The sequence below is a fragment of the Chaetodon trifascialis genome, chromosome 18 (assembly GCF_039877785.1).
Source record: "Chaetodon trifascialis isolate fChaTrf1 chromosome 18, fChaTrf1.hap1, whole genome shotgun sequence".
NCBI classification, from domain to species: domain Eukaryota; kingdom Metazoa; phylum Chordata; class Actinopteri; order Chaetodontiformes; family Chaetodontidae; genus Chaetodon; species Chaetodon trifascialis.
Genome location: NC_092073.1, coordinates 6,642,501 through 6,667,705, shown reverse-complemented (window position 1 = coordinate 6,667,705; position 25,205 = coordinate 6,642,501). Strand labels below are relative to the sequence as shown.

General features: G+C 40.6%; 7 non-coding genes across 7 annotated transcripts; 6 read left to right on the top strand and 1 right to left on the bottom strand.

The window, feature by feature from the left end:
• Window positions 1–14,840: 14,840 nt before the first annotated feature.
• On the top strand, window positions 14,841–14,912 carry trnaa-ugc (transfer RNA alanine (anticodon UGC)). The gene has a single exon. It is a non-coding gene; the product is annotated as a tRNA-Ala (tRNA).
• A 302-nt stretch (window positions 14,913–15,214) lies between these two features.
• On the top strand, window positions 15,215–15,296 carry trnas-aga (transfer RNA serine (anticodon AGA)). Its single transcript has one exon. It is a non-coding gene; the product is annotated as a tRNA-Ser (tRNA).
• A 1,346-nt stretch (window positions 15,297–16,642) lies between these two features.
• On the top strand, window positions 16,643–16,714 carry trnag-ucc (transfer RNA glycine (anticodon UCC)). The gene has a single exon. It is a non-coding gene; the product is annotated as a tRNA-Gly (tRNA).
• A 3,087-nt stretch (window positions 16,715–19,801) lies between these two features.
• Window positions 19,802–19,873, top strand: trnag-ucc (transfer RNA glycine (anticodon UCC)). The gene has a single exon. It is a non-coding gene; the product is annotated as a tRNA-Gly (tRNA).
• A 2,255-nt stretch (window positions 19,874–22,128) lies between these two features.
• Window positions 22,129–22,200, top strand: trnag-ucc (transfer RNA glycine (anticodon UCC)). Its single transcript has one exon. It is a non-coding gene; the product is annotated as a tRNA-Gly (tRNA).
• Window positions 22,201–22,953: 753 nt separating this feature from the next.
• Window positions 22,954–23,035, top strand: trnas-aga (transfer RNA serine (anticodon AGA)). Its single transcript has one exon. It is a non-coding gene; the product is annotated as a tRNA-Ser (tRNA).
• Window positions 23,036–24,103: 1,068 nt separating this feature from the next.
• Window positions 24,104–24,175, bottom strand: trnag-ucc (transfer RNA glycine (anticodon UCC)). Its single transcript has one exon. It is a non-coding gene; the product is annotated as a tRNA-Gly (tRNA).
• Between the last annotated feature and the right edge of the window lie 1,030 nt (window positions 24,176–25,205).

Below are 25,205 nucleotides of genomic sequence, written 5' to 3'. Positions count from 1 at the left end.
ACTTGCATATATGCTCCCCAGTCAGAATAGGAGGAGGAAGAGGAGCTGCATTCTCTTACAGGAGTACTTCATATAAATGTCTGATTCAGAAATAAATGATAGAAACATGCAGTTTTTAAAACAACAAATTTGTATTAGCTCTTCTGTCCACAGAGCATTGAGCACTCAGACAAAAACCACAGTGAGGAACCACATCCTCCTGAAGCCGCAAGCTGACTTTGTCTATGTCACTGGAAATCCTGAGTGAGTCGACCAGCTTGCGTCCAACCAGATTCCCATTCGGAGAGGTCCAACAACCATTCTGGAATCTGTCTGCTTCTTTTTCCTCTCTGTTTACCTCTCCCCCTTTTCCCCTTCCTTTACACAGAGCTTTGTGTCAGTTGGTTTCCTACTCCTGAGAAATGAATCTGATAGTTAGCGACAATGTTAGTCACACCTCCACATTACATGCAGTCATTCGAACCATTATTAATATAAAAATATTGATTTTAGCAGCTTTAAGTTTCTCATTATTTCTTTTAAATGCTTTGTTCCTTTTAAATCAGGGGTCTGTGGGTGGAGCATGTTGTGCGCGGTATAGCTTATAATGCCTTCTGAAACAAATGTGTGATTTGTGATATTGACCTGTATGAACAAAACTAACTTTACCAGTGGCTTTACAACAGGCTTTGAAGCAGTTTTAACAAAATATTATCACAGAAGGTCATATGGGGTTCATTTCACTTTCCCCTTGTGGCACATTTCAATCCAACACTTTATGTTTGCATGACTCCAAGGTCAGCGTTTGGACAGATATCCCATAATGGTTTCTTGGAGTACGATGAAGGCCAGTAATAGTAATTTCACTTTCTTGACTCTGGGATCATGTGTGTGAGAAGATCCACGTTGTTGCTGAACGTAGCCCCTCTGACAGAAATACAATCTGTTATGCTGTCTAAACAGGACCAGGTTCTCCAGCACTTCAGGAGCGGTTTGATGGCAATTCCATTAGACGCTCGATGCACGAGAAACACATGTGGCTCCAGCAGGCCTTTGAGGTTGTGACGTTGCACACATGGGTTTGGCATATACTGAACAGCAATGGCAACAATGAGGTTTTCAAACATCACAGAGAACAGAGACAGGCTGAGGGAAAGCCATCTGAAAAACATCATCATCGAAGTGCGCAGACGTGTCAAAGTATAAGAATTATGAGTCAGTCTGGGGTGGTAATGCTTCCACTGAAGATTTCCATATGACATATCAGTTTAACCTTTATTATTCAGGGTTATTAGCCAATTAGTTAGGGGGCAGATAAATATTCAAAGAGTTTCTCAAATCTAAAGCCCACCTAGTGGCTCCCACAGGCTGCCATTTTATTACAGCCCCCAATGGGACAATGGGATGTGGGGTTATGAACGGATGCAGTGAACAATGATTTTTACATACTTAATCAGCAGCGTGGCTAAAAATATAACATTTTTCCTGAGGGTGTCTCTAGAGGAAATACCACTGGCTCATAAATGTCAAAAGGATTTGTCAACCTTACATTATGAATCTGCTCAACAGATTTCAAGGCAACCTACCAATGCCATCATGTGATCATACTGTGTGATGTTTTGGCCTGAAGGTGGCACAGGAGTAACGCACATGGAGAATCCAAAACAGACAAGGTTCATTTTCCAAAGACATTTTCACTGCATTTCTTGGCAACCTACCAATTATATTTTGGTATTTCTCACGTGTAAGTGGAAATTGTGGCCTTAAGGTAAAAAGGTAAAAACAAGACTAAGAGCATCCAGCTACGCTCCAACCAGATCTGTACTTTGTCATAGTACACATGTCCATATGCTAGCATGCTTACAGTATCAATGTGATCATGTTTAGCATGTTAACATGCACTAATTAGCTCTAAAAACAGGTACAGCAAAAGTTGATGGAAATGTCAGTTTTATTTTAGTTTCATCAGTGTATATTTAGTCATAAACCAAAGGGAAATGTTGACCTGATGATGGCTACGCTAGATGAAAAATGTAGGGGTCACCAAAGTCAGTAGGCTTTATCCTCTGGAGCAATTAAATTTCTATGTAACATTTTATGGCAACCTCTCAAACAGTCAAATTATTTTACTGTATAAGAGAAAAAAGAGATTCATCCTCTGGGCACTATGGATATTTGGACCAAATTTCATGGCAATCCATGCAATAGTTGGACAGACCCATGCTCAGTCCCTACAGCTAGCAGAGGAAAGTAGCCTATATTACAGTTTTACCAGATGGTCCATCCATCATGTCTAATAACTGCACTCCACCCATAGACTTATAACTGCAATGCTTTAATTTTATCCATCCACCACTTTATGTAATCATAATGATTAATGGCTCAATGTTCTATTTTTCATTCAAAGAAAAATGATTTTATGTCAGTGTGCTTTGGGAACTGTATATATAAACAAAACCATTTAAGCTCAAAGGGCAGTTCTGAAATATTCCAGATTACATTCAAAGTCAACACTTTAAAATTCCTTGCTCACTGCAGTAACAGCCAATGGGAACGTGGGATGGTTAAGATTAGATTTATGGTTATGAAAGTAAACTGCAGTTAAGATATGGTTAAAGTTAGGCAACTAAAACACTTGTGTAGGGTGACAGAAAGATCTGTGTTCAGAAAATCCTGTATAAAAGACAAGTATGCTACATGCCCATCCACCATGCTGACCTCAGCAGTCTACACCCGTACTTAATGCCTCACTACTTCCTGTATTGGCACTGAGCGTTAGCACTGGACATACAGTGTAAGGTGAGTTTATGTAATTATCCAATATGGAGTTAATTCATGCATATTTTTCTGATTTCCTGGTATTATGTGACCAGTGTTCCACACTTAGGTCACACAGTGAGAGCAGAGCCAACGCTCTTTGCTGAATGAAGACCAAGAGATGCAGTTGTAAGCTAGAAGGTGGAACTTCATCTAAGATCATTTTAGTTACATGAGCTATTTTATTCACTGAGCACTTACATAAGGTGGACTGAATGTCTTCCAAGAAACATGCTGTCAACATCCAGGCCGTTTGCTGGCATATAAAAGTTCACAATGAGTCTTAGTTACAAAGTTTCTTTTTTCCATCCAAAATCATCCAACATCTCTCACTCTAAGCAGGTTGTTTTTCTGTGAAACTCGTTTGACATTTCACAAAAATGCTGGAGAGAAATAGCAATAATTTCATAACTTTTACATAAAGCTATGACATCACTTTTTACCACTTTTTTCTGGACAATTACTTTGTTGCCCAGAAACTATTATCACCTGTTGCAGAGTTTTCAGCAACCTCTGTGTCTCTGTTTCTGGTTTTCAGAATGGCTGTATTTCATACGTACAAATCAAAGAAGGCAAAGAATATTGTTAAGCGAAAGGTTATTGCAAGGAAGTTGTACATATTTGACATGCAAATACTCCCCCTGCCTGTTCTGGTTACTACCTTGGTTCCAGTCTTGCAAAATATTCTGTAAGATGTCATTTCCTTCATGAACATGCCAATGTTTGTGTGGATCCAGAGCAATGAGCTGAGTTTGTGTGGGTCTGTCTCATTGCTGCATGGCAAATGAGTGTGCATTCTTGGACCGGGGTTGTCTTGTCTGCAGAGGGAATTTAACTGTGCCGCTCCGCCCCTCGTCAACTCTGTGACTAGCATAAGCCCAGTAATGAGGTCAAACTTGCAGTGTACTCTGGCAGCTCTGGATACACTAACAAGCCCTCTTTTATTCCATTGTTCTTTATATCTCTGCAAAGACTGAACTGGACTCTGAGGCTGTTTTCCTTGTAACCATGTTTCCCTCTGCAGAGCTGATATTTCAGATCTCTCCCTGTCATTACTTTTAATTACGTTACCAGTATTGATTATAAGTAGCACTGTCTTTTGTTTGAGTTCATGAGAGAGACGCAGTGCATGCCAGCAACTGCTCATAATCACCACATGTGAGAGACAGACAGGAGAAAAAGGCTGTGGAAAAACATTCTTCATCATCCACACGGCTAATGATGGTGATGGAGTCCATCAACCTCAGAGCAGGAAATGACCTGCGAGACAAACTAGCCTGCTGAAAATTACAGAGTTGTCAACGATGCTCCATTGAACTGTGAGAGAATCCTCACCCAGTGCAATCTATATCTTGAATTTTAATTACAGTGGATGCCCAGGAGAGCTAAATGAGATGTTATCTGAGGCCAACAAGGTGCTCTAATTGGTATAATTCTTAACGCCAGAAAGGCGAAAGGTTTCCCACAGCAATCATATAGCATTCTCTCACCAGGGCTCGTACATCTCTGAGAGAAGCTGCTGGGTGTGAGCAGTGTCCTATAACCCTGGACAAACACTGAGCCAGGAGAACTCTGCCACACTTTGATTCATACCATGAACAGTTAAACAGTGTTTTAAAGTATAAAAACATGTCTTACCATGCGTGTATTTAGAAATGAAAAGTTGAAGTGTCAGGTTATCGTTTGTGAGTGTGTGAGTTTTGTTTCAGCAGTGAAGGGAGTTGAAATCGTAGTTTGAGTGAATCGTGTGTAAAGGTTTGTAAAGAAGTCCTGTGTTGCTTTAGCGGTTCAGTTAACAGTGGAACAACTGGAAACAGCTAGCCAGGCTCAGTCCAGTGTTAAAAAAAGAAACCTACCAACAGCTGTAAAGCTCACTGATTAACATGTATGTCATTTGTTTACTTTGAACACAAATGGAACTGCAAACGTCAAAATTTGGGGCCTGGCTTCGGTTTTCCAAGACATTTTTACAGAAGAAAAATCTCAGTAAAACACAAATTCTTATTTTTACATTTTGGTTTGTGTTTTATTTTTTATTTTTTGGATTAAGCAAAAAAAGATAAAACAGGGTGACAAACTTTGGAGGTGCTGGTGGACATTGCACATTTTCTTAACTTTAGAGGCAGCAGACTTTAAGTCTTTATGTGTAGCTACGCTAATTGGTTCCTAACTCCAGCTCTGTACTCTCTGTACTCTGTACTTTGCAACAATCTTCTCATCTAATGCTCAGTAAGAAAACAAACATACATACTGCCAATCTGCTGTATTTATGTATCCCTCACTGTGATGCTTTTAATGGCCATATCCTGGAATGCTCACTGGAGGACAGACAGTATAACAATCTGTGTGTGTGTGTGTGTGTGTGTGTGTGTGTGTGTGTGTGTGTGTGTGTGTGTGTGTGCGCGCGCGTGTCAGAGTGGGGGGTGACCTATTCCAGGATGGATGTGATCCTGGATGGTTCAATTTAATTCCCGCCTGACCCCATAAATTTCCTCTACATATTAAATCCTTGCTAATTACATGTGCATGCTTGAAGTGGCCTGTGGAAACGGCCCAGTCCAGCTGCCAGAGCAGAGTCACTGGCCGGGCACTTGGTTTTTATGGGCTGGCCCTAACAATGAAAGGCACTTTTTTTTAGGCTTTTTTTTAATGCGACAACAGGTTCATGTTGAATAGTTCAATATAATGTATGTGCATATATTAAAAGTCAGCTATGGAATGATGTGCTTATTTACTGTATATTTTGATGACACTTTGAAATTCAGTTCAGTTGATATGATGTGTGACCTGATAGTGCAGCCTGTTACTTATGGCAATGGCAATATATGCTTAAGTCCTCCAGTCTCACTTCATTATTAAACTTGGAATTTAGTCCAAGGCCTAAGTCTGTTATTAGGGCAAAATAAAGTCTCTGCAACATGATGACAGTTGCATCAGCACCATGGAAAGCAATACACATCAAACAACAGTTTATGCACCCTGTGGACACGTGGAATTACGCTGCTTGATTCTCCAAGATGAGGGTTATGAGGATGATTGGTAAGGGTACTGACAGACGCACCACTGCCCTCCGGTTCTGAGGTAGCTGCTGGTGGTGGACAAGGCAACCCAGGCCCTGGCAGTGGTGGAGGAGCGATGGCACAGTGGTGGCTGCACTTCTGCCGCGGTTGGTGGCTTATAGTTGGCAATAGCCGATTCTTGTAGTGTGATGCACCTGCTGAAACCAAGCTAGCCAGACACTGGCTAAAGTGAGGCATTAAAATGACTTAACAAAACATGCAAATCTCTCAAGAGGCTGGCATCACTCGCAATGTTACATGACTCAAAACAAGTGTAGTGGATCATCAGCAGAGGGTGTACACCAAATTAACAGAAGCAGAGCCAGTTCTTTCAGACTTTCAGTCCACAGTGAAAACATAGATGGTGCAAGCTAGTTTAATACAACACAGACATCTGGATAAAGGCCATAAACTGTATATCCAGTAAGAACAATAATTCTAATCATAAACATATACATACAATATATACAATGCGTAGACAATGGGAGGCAGGCATGGCTAGAGGTAGGGCTGAACTGTAAAATATCTTCAGCTTAACAAGCAGGATTATTTGACTTGTTTCCATGGTAATCATCACTGTTTTCTTTTGAGTCATATGACACTGAATAATAAAATTAAACAGGAAAGGCAATTTATGTCATAATATATCAAATATTAGCAAATGCAGAAAATAAGTCTAAACTCAATACTGCACTTCAACAGTGTTTATCTCTGATGTGTTTTCAGTAAGATATTTAATGTAGACTGTGAAAAGACATGTGGTAGCAATATACAAATGTTTTTAGATGTGGACATGGAGTATACATGTTTTTTTGGTTATATTCAAAGCCATCAATGCATTTCATTCATATTCTGTTCATATTGTGACTTGAGAAATACTCGAAGTTTGACAGCAATGTCACGAGCAGCACCACGCGACCTCACCATGTGACATGGTTTTGTTGTACAGTCATCCTTGAGTGGAAGTAGAAATGAAAAACAGGTGTAAAAACTGTGTGTTATTGAATTAGGGAAACTGTATGTCAGAGAGATTTTTTTCTTGGCTCTGTTTTTCTAAGATTACCTAGGCCAACCAATGAGATATTCACATCTGCAACTGATTATTGTGAGGTAACAACAAATTATATGAGACGGCTTGGCTGCAGGCCAGTGCGAGTGATATAACACACAGTAATTTTTAATAAGGTCATGGTTCGTGGATAATCATAGACTTTTGAGCAGTGATTATAGCAGAAAACCTGCTCATACCTTTCAACAGTTAATACATTTTAATATTAAGCATATTCACAAATAAAGCAGGGTGGAGGAAAACGATAAACTTTGGCTCCATCAGAAGTTACAGGAAAAAAATGAGCTGCTTTTTGTCTTTAATGTGATGCAGCTGAATATACTTTCCATCTGATCTAATGCAAATGGCAGTATGGCATTAATTAACTGTGCCATTTCTGCATTATTCTCAACCTTTGCAGCCTTTGAGACCCTGCAGACATGCCATGGTGTATCAGTGTCTATCTGACCACACCTTGTGATCCTCCCCAGCAAAAGTACAGTCACATGGAAAAGCGAACAATATTTGGGAAAGCATGTGCCTCTGCGGTTCAAAGGAAGAATAATGACAAACATAAATAATGCATCGGCTCAGCAGGCTGTGCAGATTACAGAGAAACAGAAAACAATCTGCTCGTTGCTCACATGTCAGACTTGTGTTGATGGAAGGCTTTGCACGCGAGAGAGACACGACAGGAGAAAACATGAAAGAATGGGGGGATAACAAGATGAGAACATAAAAAGTGGGGAGAAGACACGAGAGGTGGCTGTGTGAGCTGATGATCAAAAACAGTGTGTGTGTGTGTGTGTGTGTGTGTGTGTGTGTGTGTGTGTGTGTGTGTGTGTTCACTGTTATTTCTACAATTGGGAGGACCAAACCTGAGATTACACAAATCAAATGTGAGGCCTTCTTGTTCTTTTCTAACCTTTTCAAAGGGTAAAGGTGGAGTTTGGGCTTGTGCAGTATTAGTGAGGGTTAATGTCACAGTGCATGGGGTTAACTTTCACTGTCAAAGAAAACTCCTCACAAATATAGCAATGCTCCCCTGCAAGTGGGTGTGTAGCGGACTGAATAATCACACTGACTTGCTGTTTTTGCTATTCTGTCTGACATTCTGACATTCATCTGAGCCTCTTTCTGTCAGGGAGGGGTAGCTATTTTGCTCTAATCAAATCATCAGCGTGTCTTCCTGATGCTGACGTCATTTTCAGTCAGTACAGTGACAGTAAGCTAGAGGCAGGTAACTTAGAGCTGCACTAAACCATATTTTTGTATTGTAATAGACCATGTGTTTATGTGAAATGTGTAAGGTGTTGCTCATAGTGATGAATTATTACTGAACTCTGCAATGCCCTTCAGCGCTACAGTGTTTTAGCGTCTTTCAGCTTATTGTTTTGTTTTACAGACTACTATATTCATACAGTCTCACAGCTCTAATCAATTCCATTTCCACTGAACAACATAGCTATAAATCCTACACTACCTGCCCAGCACTGTACGTATTATGCACTATTGTCATAGTCAATATAGGTGATCATGTAGCAGCTAAAGAACCACACTTTCCATCATCGGTTAGTGGGGATGAAACAGAGCTTAAAGGAGAGTGAATACTGGACTTGCGATCATCAGGTGGCTTGAGACTCAGCCCCAATTGTATGCTAATATTGCTCAGTCAGCTGTTTGCTAACATGTTTGCCATAATATGTTAGCATAGGCTGGTCCCTCCTTGTCTTATTACACTTCGCTCTTGCAGGGTTGTGAACTGGTGTATGTTATCTGCTTGTGGAAGTTGTTTTCACAGTGGGCATTGACTACATCAGCTTCACCCCTGATCCATTAGAGACAGCTCTTAGAGGGCAAAGCCCATACAAAATAGAGTCTTAGTTATGCACTGTACCTCCAGGTTCTATGAGTACAGGCCTAGCCCTCTAAGACTTGTGGGAGCAGAGCTCAGGGCCTGCCAGTGTTAATTATCTATGAGTACCTGCGAAAGGCAACTGTACAGTGTACTGTGTTGGGAAAGAAAATCTTCATGATGGCGCATACATGCATAGCTACAGCTCTTAGAGGACTATACCTATACTCATAGAATATTGAGGTACAGTGCGTAACTAGCATTGTTTCTGTAAGCTGATTTGGAAGCAACTATAAAGCTGCATCAATCCCACCTACAAGCCTCTGATTGGCTCAGTTTTGTGTGTGTGTGTGTGTGTGTGTGTGTGTGTGTGTGTGTGTGTGTGTGTGTGTGTGTGTGTTTGTCACATTAATTTGCACTAATGTCTCCTTTTCTCAGTATCTGAACGTTTAAATGGATATATTTTGTGCGACTATTGGTGTCTGTCTGTGTGAGTGTATGACTGTGTGGGTTTGTCAAACAGACAGCAGTCCACACAAATCCAACCACTCTGGCTCCATAGCTTCTCTGTCACTGTCAGATCTTGTCAGCAGCACAGCAGCAGCTTGGCCTGTCTGGTCACTTGCTTTCTGTTTGTTGCCAGATCCAGGGTGGTCCGTACCACCGCACTCATCCCGCCCTGTCTGCCCTTGTTGTCAGGGGGATTATGCAGATTTAGGAGCACTACCTCACTCCTTCCCTCCTCCTCAGTCCAACCATCCATTATCTCTTCACTCTCCTCTTCTCATCTCTCTGTTGCCACTTACGCCAGCCGTGGAAATGCCCTTTCCACTAATGTCTGAGCAGCTGGCTCTTCACAAAGAGATAATGTTTTCTCTCTGCCTGCAAGAAATGTCAAACATATTGTATGCGTGAGATGCTTCTTTCCTCAGCAGACACACTGCAACAGTCCAGGAATGTAATGTGAGAAGAACAAGGCAAAATGTTGAGATATGCCTCTAGTTCCATAGACTTGTAGTGCCATCTAACTGTTGCCACTGCTGAACACATCATTTGTAGTCAGTGTTACTGTGCAAGCATATGGAAGATTTAAAATCCTTAAATAAAGTGAAATATAATACACATTGTTGTATGTATTTCTCTTTCATGTATGGTTCACTGTCATAATAAATATGTCATAAAGACATATTAAAAGGGCATTTACTTAGCTTTCTTTCTTTAATAATTGGCATTTAACATTCGTTTTTCAACGAATTATGTCTGAATCTTATATTTCATACACAGGAAATAGATATAATACTGTGTATTGTACTTGACTTTATTTATTCATTTGGGTGTGTCAGATCTTACATGCAATAGAGCTAGAATTCATGTATGGGGCAGCCAAAAGCACAAAAATTATTTTAGGTAAAGGAAAGATTTTGGGGTTTGGGAAAAATTACAATCTTGTGGCTGGTCTGTTTCTCTGGCTGAGAAGCCAGAGACTGGAGGTCACGGTTGTTATGGTAACTTAATTGTAACTTAGCCAACTTACTGAGGCCAGACACAGACAACACTCGAATCTGCCAGTGAGAGACCTTTTAGATGAAATTAAACCGCAAGAGAAAACAGTTCTCTTACCTCTTGATGTTCTTCAAGAGTTCCCTAAATTCATCTTATCAGTCAAAATAACTATTTTCAGGTTTACATCTATTCATTTTCATTTAACTGAACAGGATCATACTGGAGGATTTTCAGGCCTTGGTGCTTTATTTGAGTTGCTCCTCGAGTGCAGCAGACAGGAACAAGTGGCGTGATCAACCTGAGAAGCACACAGACAGTCAACCCAGTTATTGGCCAGTTATGTGGAAAGAAGTCAAGTTTGATGACCACACTGCCATGGCTGGAATTTGCTTATAGTAGAGTATGGTCAATACAGCTCAGTTTCCAATGCATACAACCCACATGAGCACACAATGTACATCACAAATAGAATACTGCACAGTACATGCTGTACTTACTATATAGTATGTGTATAGTATGGATGCTGTGAAGAAGAATTCATTTGAATGGAATCAGTGTCCATGCAGCAGATTGGAGCTCTGAATGGGCAGCGAGCAGTAGTGTCTAGCAGAAGGGACTTCACAGAAATAACACATTCTGACTGAATGCTGAATGAATCAACACCAAGACACAGGGCCTGTATGGAGACTTAAAGTGGTCAATATTGAATAAATAAAAAATGATATAGATACAGACAAAAATACATATCCATGAAAATGTGAATTAATATCCATATATTTTAAAAACTTTGCACAAACTTAAAGGCTCATTGTTAGAATTATTTTATTTTCTATAATTATTATGTTATATCCTTTGAGATAATATATTATTTATTTCTAGTCACTTTTATTTTCCAGTGATTTTTTTCTCTTTTCGTCAAGTCTTTCCAGACAAAAAGGGAAGTTATGGCTCTACCCTGTTTGAATTGAAAGATGAGAAAATGACAGTATGAAACAAAAAACAAACAAACAAACAAACAAACAAACAAAAAACATTGCAAAGGAAAAAGAAAATACAAACTGAAATAATTTTCAAAATTGTAATTTTTTCAATTTAAATATTTTGACTGTGTTCAGATGACATTAAAATCTCTATCTGCTTTAAGTTTTTGTGGAACGGCTTGTGAAAACTTGGAAGTGACAGAAGCTGACAGTATGGACACTTGTAAGAAATGAAATGCTTTTCTTATTTGAAGTTTAGGATAAGACTTATCTATCTGTACATCTAACTCTGGGTTTAGGAAAAACAGACGTCGTAAGCAGAACATCGCTATAATCCTGGTTAATGTGACAAACCTAAAAGATGTGAAATGGTGTGCAACATGACATTGATGCAATAAAGTATCTTGTTTTTTCTTTTTCCAAACTCAAGATCTAGTGTGGTTATGGGAGGATGGTGCTGCGGGACTTGCTCCTTTGGGAATAACAAATGCAATGTGCACTAATTTACAAAGCTATGGTATGTTGGGAAACCACAGTATTTTCTTTAAGGGAAATTCCTTTAGCTGTGACATATGCATGCCCTAAAATTACAACAGATGTGAGAAAGGCCAACATGAATGATAAAACATGAATAAGTTGGATTTGAACTTGATTTGGAACTATAAGTATTTGCAGATTATGACTGAGATCTAAAGTATTGACAGGACAAACCTGAGTGGTTTGTTTCCCTAAACAAGACTCTGCTGCCACTAAGGACTCTCCAGTTCACTCATAATTCATGGTTACGCCTGTGCTGGAAGGCTGCAAGGCCCTGTGCTGTTTGTGGTCCACTGTTAGCTAAGATGAATAATTACAGACTGAGGTTTCATTGCCATTCATACATTCTACATTGCCATACAGCATGTACCTTTGCATAATCAGTCAGCTGGAGATACAAAAGGGAGGGCTCTTAAAAAATAGCAGCTGGCTATGCAGGACGTGGAGGCCACCATACACTGTTTTCTTAAGAATGTGGCAGCTGTTGTAGGTATGTTATGTAAAGTTCCCAAGCTGGCCAGGAATTCATGTTGCTCATCTGGGTGTACTTTCCCTAAGTGAGGTAATGTTTTGCAATCCACTCTCCCAAAACTCTCAGAGCAAATGATTTTGCAATATCATTTCAACCAGGGTTGTTTTGCGAGCTTTCATTCCAGAAAATCAAAACTCTGTCCTTCGTTTTCTTCATTTGATCTGTGCCAGATGTTGCCCTCATTCTGCATTTTCTCCTCTGCTCAGTCAGTCTAGCTAATAAAAAATGCAGCTTTCTGCTCGCTCTGAGGCCTTCTCACCAGAGCAACCGACTCTGTGTCACGTTGCTTAGCCATGATGGAGACCAAACAAAAACAAGTTTTCTGATTTTTGGCCACATGCAAGAGAAAGGGTGGAGGGCAGGATGGTGATGTCAGTTACAGGGGTTGGATAACCTCTTCATCAAGCCCTCGACCCCTTTTATTGAGATGCTGGAAACATTCTGTCAAATTCCTCAGTGGAAAGACCACAGTGGTTTAACAACAGCTGGATCTCAGTGGTCAGGAGCTGAAACACTGTGTAGAGAGACAGATTGTGCAACACTGACGAACTTCTTTCAGTAGAGAATGGATTTATCCTGCTACTGGCTGAAAAACATCATCCTTTGTAAACAGAAATACAAACTTCCTGCAGTGGCCTCAGCATCAAGTGAAAACGGGACTTAAAGCCAGCTGCTTGTTGTCCAGGTGTTTGGCAGTCAGTATGTGTTCTCACCACAGGCTACTTACTTAGGCCACAGAAGACATGTGTGTTTACATCTGGAAACACATTGCCAACACCTGCATGGACAGATGGGTGGAACCCATCATTCCATGCCCATAGACGAGTGTTTTAGGATAGGACAAAGCTGTTTTTGAGCACAAATCTGTGCAGGATGAGGGGTTATGATAATTTGCACTGCAGAGTCTTAAGCCCTTTCTTAGTTTCATAAATTCAAATTAGATGTTGTAATTTTTGCCAAATTACAGTACAATGATTACTTCTCAGATTTGCTTATCCTTTGCATACCCAGGTCAGCTGTCCTCCATGAAAGAGCTGCTCTGAATACATTTATCTACATTTCGCTTCCTAGATGGAGCAGTTTGCTGCTCCTGACAGCAGCACACTGTTCTCCAGTTTGTAATCAATCCCACAGACTCTCAGCATCTGTTGGCCAATTTGATTACAGACTATAATATACAGAATCATGTTTTGGTTTTAGACAGGAGCCTATTTGTCGGTCCTCTTGACCTTTTTTTTTTTTTTTTTTTTCTATTTCCTCCTTTTTAGCCAAACCCTAACCAGTCCCCGAACAATATCAACCATAGGAAAATAAGATACATTAAAACCACATTCACCTGGGGGCAGGATTACTGTGCGATTTCAAACTGGAATTGCCTTATAAATACGCAGTGATGCAGTGTTATAAGTAAAAAAAAAAACAAAAAACCATCTTCAACGCTACCATGAAACAATGTCACCTATTGGTCAATTAAGACATTTTGAGGTCACGTGGTTTGGTTCAACTCTGTGCCCCTGACAGAGCGACGCACGCGGACAGGATATGTAGTAGCGGCGAAACTCAAATAAATGAATATAAACGAAAGTTGACAGCGAAACAACAGGCAGGCGACTGTTTTGTCCTAAAGGCTGCAGACTGTCTGAGACTGTTAAACCGCGGCGTGTCCAAAGGTAAGCAATGACCCCATAATCGAAGTTAGCGAGCTAAATAGCCTAACCTAACCTAACCTAACCTAACTTAAGCTAGCTAAAGTTCGACTTGTGCATGCTTCAGTCAGCGATCTCCTCTATCTTTTGCTCTCAAGCCCAGACTTTAATTCAGAGGCGATTAACTGCGTTGTTGAAAATTAGTTAAGGAATCAGTTGAGAGAAGGAAGAAGTGTAAACAAGGTTTAGTTAATGTTTATCCGTCCCATCCATACAGGTTGGAGTTGACCTTGTTGACATGAGTCCAGGTTGATAATCTCCTCATTAGCAGTAAAATCAAAATTTTATCTCCCGTCTCATAGGTTAGCCAATGCATTGGTATACTGTATACAAGTATAAGCACACTCATGATCACCAGGAGAAGCTCTCTAAAATGCACCGTTACTAATGAATTAATTTACATTTTGCTTATGTTTTTTTTTTTGCAGGACAGTAATGTCAGCATGGGAGAGACTTTTGAGGGAAGACTCTGACTTTGTTTGGAGAGGAGAGGGATCAACACACTAATGAAGCCTGTGGAAGACATGTAACTGCTTCATTCCATGGGCCTTGCAAGGTACACTTCATTACACGTCATATTTTCCCGTTTCATGTTTTGATGGGAGACCTCAAAGTGACTTACAGAAGAATGCGAACCACTGCCATCTCGTGGTGAAGTTATGGAACTTAAAGCTATGGGTGTATTTATTTATTTTTAATGACCTTGTATGTTGTGAGAAGTAACAAATTTCAATCACAGCTCCAGCTCAAGTTTTTTTTAGATGAGATGGTTCTGTTCTCATGTGTGTTCATCATATCTCTGTGTTTTGGACACAGTTTGTGTAGGGGATGTAGCTCAGTGGTAGAGCGCATGCTTTGCATGTATGAGGCCCCGGGTTCAATCCCCGGCATCTCCATCAGGCTTTATGATTATGACATCTCCAAATATAGACCTTTTTCGAGTGGAAGAAGTTCTTTTCCATGAGGTTTTTTTATGATCTGAAGAAGAAACAAGGCTGAACTTCAGTGAAGAATAAATAAGGACTATGCATTTTTATCACAGAAACAGCTTCTAGTTCTAGGACATGGTCATGGCTGAGTGATGGAAATCATGGATAATAACAGTTATGCATTATTAACATTATTGTACAGAGAGAGAGAGAGAGAGAGAGAGAGAGAGAGAGAGAGAGAGAGAGAGAGAGAGAGAGAGAGAGAGAGAGTTGTCGTGGCCGAGTGGTTAAGGCGATGGACTAGAAATCCATTGGGGTCTCCCCGCGCAGGTTCGAATCCTGCCGACAACGGCAGTCTGTTTTGAACAGTGAGAAGGAATTTGCACAGGTCAGGAATGCAAAGTTTCTGTATAACGAAGCTTTGACCCTTTTGGCGTACACGTAGTTTATGTTGCAATGTTTATCCGAGATCAGCTCTCTTGCACAGGTGTTGAGGACGGGCCGTGGTGGTGCTTAATGAAGAAAACTGAATTTGCCATGCTACGTATTCTCATATAATGAGCAGTTGTTTCAGTTCAGTTACGTTCATGTCTTTGTTAATTCAATTTGATCAGTTGTCTACCTCCTATTGACCACTTGGTGTCACTGTTGCCTTGTGTTTCATCTATAGGATTCCTGTACTTTTTCAAAGGGGAATGATCTGTAGCCAATCACGTGCCTCTTAAGAGTACATTTGAGAGTATGATCATTTCGGCTGCGCAGTCTGCAGTTATTATTAGCTGTATATGGTAACTACAGAGTCAGTGTCTACCATTAACAAGAGCTAAAGTAAGCAGAGCTAGCAGCACAGGCCTGGAATATTTCTTTCTTTCTGTGAAGTTGTTTGTGAGGCCTGGAAGGAATTTCATTGAATTAATAGACATGGCAGAACTGTGGGAAATCTAACTTTCTACATGACAAAGTGGGGGTTTGAATTAAGATTTCATTGGGATTTTGTTGAAGTGACTGTTCCTGTCTGGTTAACAAGAGGAAGGAACAGCTGTATGTGTGTTTACCTATGTAGGTTAGAATTTTCTAGATAAAAACGACAACTCACCCTCTCTTGTGCTAGTTTCTAAATCATAGCAAACTTGAAATATGTTTGAGTTCAGCAATTCATAGTTCAAAATCATTTGATCAACTTCATATGTTCCAGTTTACAGAAAAGTCATTCACTCTAATGTCCTAAACTTCTAAAAGTCATCATCAAAGTCATATTTTCAACAGGGTCTTTTATTACTCGTGAGGTCATACACTCAAACTAAAGTGAGGAATTCTTTTTTTCTGCAGTTGTCAGATGGACTGGAAACCCATTTAGGTCTCTGTGTAGGTTCATACCTGCCCACAACAACATTTATCATTATACAATCAAACTGAAGGCAGTCCATACTGAAAAACAATATGATGAATTTGAATTTGTTTGTGCTGCATTTCAGGAACAAAAAGGTCACACTGGCCTGAAAAACAGTTTATACAGTCGGTGGTATTGTTATTGTTAGTTACCAGAGAGTGAATAGCAGTTACACTTTTCTTTTCTTTCTGATATAACCTCCCCCTTCCTCTCCTCCACTCCTCCTCCTCTTCTCCCTCCCTCCTCTCCTTGTAGAATTCCTGACATAAACTGCTGAGTGTGCAGTGGAATCTCTATGTTTTCCACAGCGATGGTGGTATAGTGGTGAGCATAGCTGCCTTCCAAGCAGTTGACCCGGGTTCGATTCCCGGCCATCGCAGAAGGTGCACCTTTTCTTCTCATGCAATGATTTTAGCACAATGGCAATTCCTTGAATGGGATTAGTGCTTAATAGACATTCCAATTTGTACCTAGGTTCATGTCTGATGACTCCCATCACTGTGCTCTAAATAAGGTGAAGATATCATCAGAGTGCTAAATGTTTTCTGTTTTTGTCTGCTCAGCTGTGAGGATTTGATTTCCTCTTTGTTTGATATCATTGTGAATCATTGTAAAATGACACTGTGTAGACTGCACAATTAATTGATTCATTGAAGTTATACAGTCACACAACACCATTGAAGAGTTGTACTGCCTGTACAAACACAATGCTGTTTTTGAAGAACTGGCTGTCTGTGAAGTTGTTTGTGACATGAAAACCTAGAGCAGGGTTGTCAAACTCAAATACACAGTGGGCCGAGATTAAAAAATTGCTACAAGTCAAGGGCCGGACAAGTTCAACATTTATTGAAAACTTATTGCACATATTGAACCTGAAACTAACAAGGCCTATAGATTATTGCCTATAAAACATTAATTATGAAATAAAAATAATAAATAAATAAATAAAAATAAAACAAATAAAATCAGTTTCATTAATTTCTTATGGCTCTATCTGCAGTTGTTCTAGAGTAATTTCAAGTGAAAACATTTTCTACAGGCGAACAACAGCCAAAAGTAACTTACTTCAAAGAAAAATCAAATGTCCTGTAGTAGCAAGAGAAAAAAATGCCAAAATTAAACTGCATTAAAAACTGGAAATGCGTCAAAGCACTGTTTGCTGCTCTGTGACGCTCACTAGTCGAAGCCAGATGCTTGGTGTCTCATCATGGATACAAGTTCATCAATGTCTGAGGTCAGGCTCTGAGCTGAGGAAATCCTCATCAGTTCATCAGTAAGACGACTCCTGTGTGAAGTTTTGTTTCTCTTTATCAAAGAGAACATGTTCACAAAAGTATGTGCTGCCAAACATAGAGAGCGTTTGAGCAGCCTGGGAGCGCAGCTGGGGCATTGTGTCGGGGATGAATCGTGGAAACTCTGCAGCGCCTACAGACTCACATTTTGCCTTAAGTGTGTCACTGTATTGGAGCTCAATCAGCTCCATTTGGAGGTTTGATGGTGAGCTTTCCATGTCAGCTGCAAATGGAATCTGGACACCTCTTCAAAGAGATCTTTCCCCGTAGTTGTGCCATGCATTGAGTGTAATCCCAAAAACTCTTCTGTCAAAAGGCCAGGCTGATTTTGCAACTTCTGCTATCACAATAAAACTGGCCTTAACAGCAGCCTCGCTTTGTGACTTGGCTTTAGTGAACATAGCCTGCTGTGACACCAGACTTCTTTTTAACTTTTCTACCTTCTGTAGCCTTTGTGTCGTCTCCAGATGCTTATATTTGTCGTGGTGCTTTGTTTCATAGTGTCTTCTTATGTTGTATTTTTTCATTACAGCCACACTGTCTCTGCGCAGGAGACACACAGCTTTGCCCTTTATATCCGCAAACTGTGCCTCCTACCTGTCTTAAAAACCCCTGTTTTCCAAGTCCACCTTTCATTTAGCCATTTTTTGGGGAGAGGGTTAGTTGAAAGTTGACACAAGCGGTGTGTAATACTGTAGGACTCCTGATGAATGAGTGGGGCATGCTTTCCCGGGCCCATGACGTGCCGACGCACGGGCAGTGCATTGTTGGATTTGTGATTTTATGGTGGTGCTTGCGATATACTGCTGGGCCAGCTCTAATAGTAAATAAATTTTGTCATGCAGGCCAAAGATAATTCATTCACAGGCCAGATGTGGCCCGCAGGCCTTGAGTTTGACACATGTGACCTAGAGGGACTATAGTATAGTACTGGTGGAGGAAAAATGTTTAAAATTTAAAGACCATTTTTATTTCGTGCTGATGAACTTTCTGTTGTAATTACGAAAATTATAAGCATCTGAAAAGATCAAGCATTGATGGAGGAAATGAGAGACAGCAGCCTTTAATCATATCAAAAACATTGTTGCTCTTATGAAACCCATCTGCTCTTGGAGGTGATCTCATCTGTAAAATGCTATCTAATGGTGTTGATTTGACTATAAATTGTTTGGGTCTTTTGTTTTTTAACTTTGTCAGACTTTAATAACAGAAGAATCATTCTTCCACAAAACCTTTCCTGAATGATCCTCCCTCAATGAGGTGATCAGTGAATAATCAGCATTTACAGAGCTGTAGGGTGAAAGCTTCATCTTTCCTCCCTCTGGTGCACCTCCCTCTTCCTTTTCTCTGCTCCTCCTTGTTTCACACTCTCCTCCCTTTCCCAGTGTTACAGTGACGTAAACTGCTGAGGTGGCAGTCAACATCTGTGTTTGAACAGTAATGTTGGTATGGCGGTGAGCATAGCTGCCTCAAGCAGTTGACCTGGGTTTGATTCCTGGCCATCTCAGAGTAATTAGGTAATCTTCCAGCACGAGTACAATTCATTGTGTAGGAGTTTACACCTCATAATGGGTCCAATCACTTCCCTCTGACAAGTGAAGATGGCTGTTTTTTTTATAGTGATTAATTGTTGAAGGCATTTACAGAGCAAAGTGCTAAATTCGTTCTTTTTGTAACTGCTCAGTTGTGAGGATTTGCAGCTTCTCTTTGTTTGATGCCGTTTTTAATTAAATATCTTTTGGAAATTTGCCTGACACATAACAAGAAGAGTGGACATTTTGTTTTATGACAGTGAGTTGACTAAATGATCAGTTGACACAGACACAAGGCTATTTTGGGGAATTTGCATTCAGTCAAGTTGTTTGTGAGGGCCAGAAGGAATTTGAATACTAACAGACACTGCAAAATTGTGAATAATGTATGTTTCTGTTAAACACCAGCCGCCTTGACTCAATAAAGTAGAGGTTGAACTATGTAGAAAACAGTTAATACACTTAGTGGTATTGCTACTGTTAATTACCAGAAAGTGAACAGGAGTTACAGTTTTCTTTTCTTGCTGATGTACCTCCCCCTTCCTCTCCTCCACTCCTCCTCCTCTTCTCCCTCCCTCCTCTCCTTGTAGAATTCCTGACATAAACTGCTGAGTGTGCAGTGGAATCTCTATGTTTTCCACAGCGATGGTGGTATAGTGGTGAGCATAGCTGCCTTCCAAGCAGTTGACCCGGGTTCGATTCCCGGCCATCGCAGAAAGTGCACCTTTTTTTTTCATGCAGTTTTTGTAGCAAAATGAGTATCCCTTGTGTAAGATGACAACGTGATTCACATTCATGTTTTACAGCAATTTACAACTCAGTTTATATGCCTCCAATGACTCCTTTGACTCCCCTCTGACTATCGTGAAGATGGCTGTAATGGCATCAGCAATTATTTTTAAGGTGATTAATTGCTGAAGTCATTTATAGAGTAAACTGCTAAATATTCTGTCTCTGTCTGCTCAGTTGTGAGGATCTCCTGCTTCTCTTTGTTTGATATCATTGTGAATGAAATACCCTCTGAGTTTCATAGTTGTGTTCCATATGACAAGCGGTGTGGACATTCTATGTTATGACCCTGTGCAGAAATGATCAGTTGACTAATTGAAGTCAAGTCACACATCAAAACTGAAGAGTTCTACTGCTTGTACCAACACAATGCTGTTCGGAAGGATTAGCTTTCCACCAGTACAAGTAGTGGTATTAAAGTAGTCATATACTAGTAGTACTATACAGTAGACATACGGTGGTGAGTACAGGTTTATGTATCTGATGATTATGACTTCCTGTACCAACACAATGCTGTTCGAAAGGATTAACTTTCTGCCAGTCGAGTAGTAGGTCCACACTAGAAGTACTCCTGTTCTTTGTGTGTCGGTAGTACAAACCTCCACCCTGAGCTGCCACCTTAACATGGTGGAGCAATTTGAGGGCCCAAATGACCCTAGGACAGTCAAGCCGTGACCCAACTCAAGGAAAATTTTCAACTTCTCAAATTTATTTAATGAAAAAATGATGCAGTTTGAACCCGAGATAGTACAGAATATCATGATATGCCAACACAAAAATTAGCTGCATTTTCATTAAAAACCAAGAAGTGCATCTCAGGGACACAAGATAAGACAACATAACAAGTCAGTAACTTCAGCCTTTTTTTTAACACACTCAACAGTGCTTTCATGCACAAACATGAAATAGAAAAGTCCAACGACTGAGAAGTATTTTCAAGCTTTAACTGAGAATACTGAATCAGTGACAATGAACACTGCACTATGGAAAAAAATCAGTGTCTTGAGTAGCAGTTTTTATCCACAAACTCAAGACAAATTAAACGAAAAGTGCAATTTAAAAAAAGTATACAAAGTTAACTGATTAGCTTTTCAGTAGGTAAATACTGAAACATTGTGCTTTGAAGAAAATTAAGCAGCACTCACTTCAACCTTAGGTGTAACACTGACATCATAGACCTGAGGATGTTTTTTGCTGACAAGATCCATATTCCATGTAGTCTGTGTCGTACTTGCATTTCGCCATGCTCAATTAGCATATGAAAACAAACTTAATGGGTTTTCTTCTATGAGGTGAAATGGCGGGTGTCTATTAGCATTACATGGCATTATTGGTACCTACTTTTAAGGAGTGTGAATAGACAGCACTCCGCTGCATAAAACAAACCCTTCCAAATAAAGCACAAGGTTCTTTTCAGAACTACAGAACTACTTGCTGGGGCTCGTTGGGACAGTAACCCCTGAACCTGCTGGTGGACACCAGGGGTGAGGAGAGCCGTCAGGCTGAAGAACTCGCTCACACTGTTTACAGTGGGGGAGGGGAACTGCTGCCTGGGGATAACTGGGGATATTGTTGGTTTATACACTCAGTGGTATTGTTACTGTTAGTTACCAGAGAGTGAACAGCAGTTACAGTTTTCTTTTCTGGCTGGCACTTGATGATTATAAACTCCTCGAGGGGTGAGTGAGTGTTTTCTTCATCTCTTGTGCCCCAGCATCTTTCCACTTGTTAACCCATTACTTGCCCTGGGCACACTGGTACAGGATATTTACCTGCTATGCATTGGATTTAACTGTCCTTGTCATTTCTACCAATATCAGGGCAAATGTCAGAAAACCCAGAGATTTCGCACTTTCCAAAGGTTGCCAACATATCACTGGAATGCTTCTTGTGTAGCTATATTACATAAGAGAAGAGGGAGAGGAGCAGGAAGAGAAATGTATGTTTCTGCTAAGCCCCAGCTGACTCAATTCAATTAAGTAGAGGTTGGACTATGTAGAAAACAGTTTAGTTAACAGTCATACAGTATAACAGTTTTTACTGTTAGTTAGAGTTTTCTTTCTGATATAACCTCCTCTTTCCTCTCCTCCACTCCTCCTCCTCTTCTCCCTCCCTCCTCTCCTTGTAGAATTCCTGACATAAACTGCTGAGTGCGCAGTGGAATCTCAGTGTTTTCCACAGCGATGGTGGTATAGTGGTGAGCATAGCTGCCTTCCAAGCAGTTGACCCGGGTTCGATTCCCGGCCATCGCAGAAGGCTTTCCTTTTCTTTTCATGCAACAATGGTAAATTCTCAAAATTTGTGTAAGATGACAATTTGATTCACATTCCAATTTTACAGCAATTTATACCTCAGTTTATGTGCTTTCAACAACTCCCATGACTGCCCTCAGGCTAACTTGAAGATGGCTGATCAACAATTAATTTGGAAGGTGATCAATTGTCATTTATCGAATAAACTGCAAAATATTTTCGATTTCTATCTGGCTCAGTTGTGAGGATATCCGGCTTCTCTTTGTTTGATGTCATTGTGAATGAAATACCTTCTGATTTTCACAGTTGTGTTCCATATGACAAGCAGTGTGGACATTCTATGTTATGACCCTGTATAGACTAAATGAGCAGTTGATTAACTGAAGTCATACAGTCACACAACAAAGCTGAAGAGATCGACTGCCTGTACTAACACAATGCTGTTCAGAAGGATTACCTTTCTGCCAGTACGAGTAGTAGGACTACACCAGAAGTACTCCTGTTATTAGTTTGTTGGTAGTTCAGACTTTGTATGTAGGTAGGTAGTGGTGAGTATAGTTGGCTTGCAGGCAGCTCACAGTCGGTTCTTGGCCATTGCAGATGGATTAGCTATTTGCAGGCAAAGTTCATAGTATAAGTACAATTGCTTGTGTCGGATTAAATTAAATCAATGTAATGAGTGGAGGGTGGTGGTGCTACTGGAAGGACTTTTGTTGGACTTTCCACAAAGTTGTCGTGGCCAACGTTCCACAAGTTGTCGTGGCCGAGTGGTTAAGGCGATGGACTAGAAATCCATTGGGGTCTCCCCGCGCAGGTTCGAATCCTGCCGACAACGATTGACAATTTTGGATAATGAGCGCTTATCTTGGTGTTGTGGTGATTCCACGCCTCCGAGCAAAATTTCATATAAAGAACAAATCAAATGCTGCCATGTTTAAATCAGTGTGATGTGTGAAAGGTGGAGCTGTTGGAGGGACTTCTTGCCAGGCCGAATGATGGCTCCCATCACTGTAAAGGAATCACCCCTTTATTATTATAGTGATTATATGTTGAAGGCATTTATAGAGCAAAGTGCTCAATATTTTCTCTCTCTATCTGCTCAGCTGTGCTGTGATTTGCTGCTTCTCTTTGTTCAACATCATCGTGAATCATTGTAATTGTACACACTGTGTAGACTAAACAATTAATTGACTCATTGAAGTCATACAGTCACACAACACCATTGAAGAGTTCTACTGCCTGTACAAACACAATGCTGTTCAACATCACCCTGCCCCATCCTCAGCACCACTCCAAGACAGATGATCTCTAAACAATGACTGCAAGATTAACTACGGAAGAAATCAGAAGTTGCAAAGCAAGGTTGGTTGCATGAACAAAGGCACTCGCTCTTAGGTAACCAAGCAATGTAGGAAGTAATCACTGATCAGTGGGAGTGACACGCTAACACGCCAATCATGTAACAGTAACATGTTCGGTTGTGCCATCGGTTGTGCTGCAGCGAATGAAGAAATTGTCGATAAAACAGGGAAAGTCAGTATGGCAGTTGTTAAGCCCGGCCTAGGTGTGCACAGGCACAACAGGAAAAGATCAGTCGCATGTTGTGACGTTTCGGAACCTTTACACGCAAATTTCAAAAGAAATAAAAAATACAGCTAAACACAGAACATCTGGCTGGGATCCCGAATGACTTAATAACCATAAATACAGCCCTTTGTTGTACCACACTCCCCATGGTAAGTTTCCAATTTGTTGTTTAGCTTATATTTTTGTTCTGATTGAGCTTCTTTTTTTGGTAAACAATAATGATGAAAATAGCACAATAAGCTATAAGCCACAATACTGGCTAATATACAACTAAAACCACTATGGGGTCATTTTTTCCCAAGGCATTGTCTAATGCTGCGATAGCCAGGAATCGAACCCAGGTCAACTGCTTGGAAGGCAGCTATGCTTACCACTATACCACCATCACTGTCCTTGATGTTGACTGCCAACTCAGCAGTCTATGTCACTGTAACACTGGGAGAGGGAGGAGAATATGAACCAAGGAGGAGCAGAGAAAAGAAAGTTTTCTAGGTCATGTGACAAATAACTTGACAGAGAGCCAGTTCTTCCAAACAGCATTGTGTTTGTACAGGCAGTCATAAACTTCTGATATCATCACCGTTTGCCTGGTGGGAACTGTGCACCGTTCAAAATTGTCTGTAGTTGTCAGTCGGACTCGAACCTATGCAGGGAGACCCCAATGGATTTCTAGTCCATCAGCTCAACCACAGGTGGTTAAACTTCACCCTCATGGTTTTCAGGTTCCTGGAACTCCATAACTGTATGTCCATGTCCAACAGGCTCAGATGGTAGGTCCTGGGCCTCTAGGAGGGATTATTCTGCCAAATGGACCTGCTGAGGAAGCTGCACCCCTTGAGGTAATGACTCACAGTCGGTTCCTGCTGCCTAGAGGGGAAATTTTTTTTTTTGGAACTTATTTTACATGTTTTCAGATTCAAGTGAATGTATGAAGCTGTAAAAATTAATTCACCAGGAGGAATTAATTTTTACAGCTGGTGTTGTTTATGGTCACTAGTACCAGGTTGCGGTTGTCCAGTATTTCTTTGCAGTCCTCAAATAGGTGTTTAATATGACAATAAGTCCATCCATCCATCCATTTTCTATATCGACTATCCCTTTCGGGGTTGCGGGGTTGCAGCTGTCAATGGGTGACCATTCACACTCATACCTAGGGACAATTTAGAGTCACCAATTAACCTAATAAGCATGTTTTTGGTCTGTGCGAGGAAGCGTGCCCGGAGAGAACCCACACATGCAGGGGAAGAACATGCAAACTTCACACAGAAAGGCCCCCACCCGACCCGGGGATCAAACCAGCGACCTTCTTGCTGTGAGGCACGCGCACTACCTGCTTGTAGAGTCTGAGTGCAACAGACTCAAAAATCCTGTTATCATCGGGTCTGTGGGAAGCTTGGCTGTGAACCATGAGTAATCTG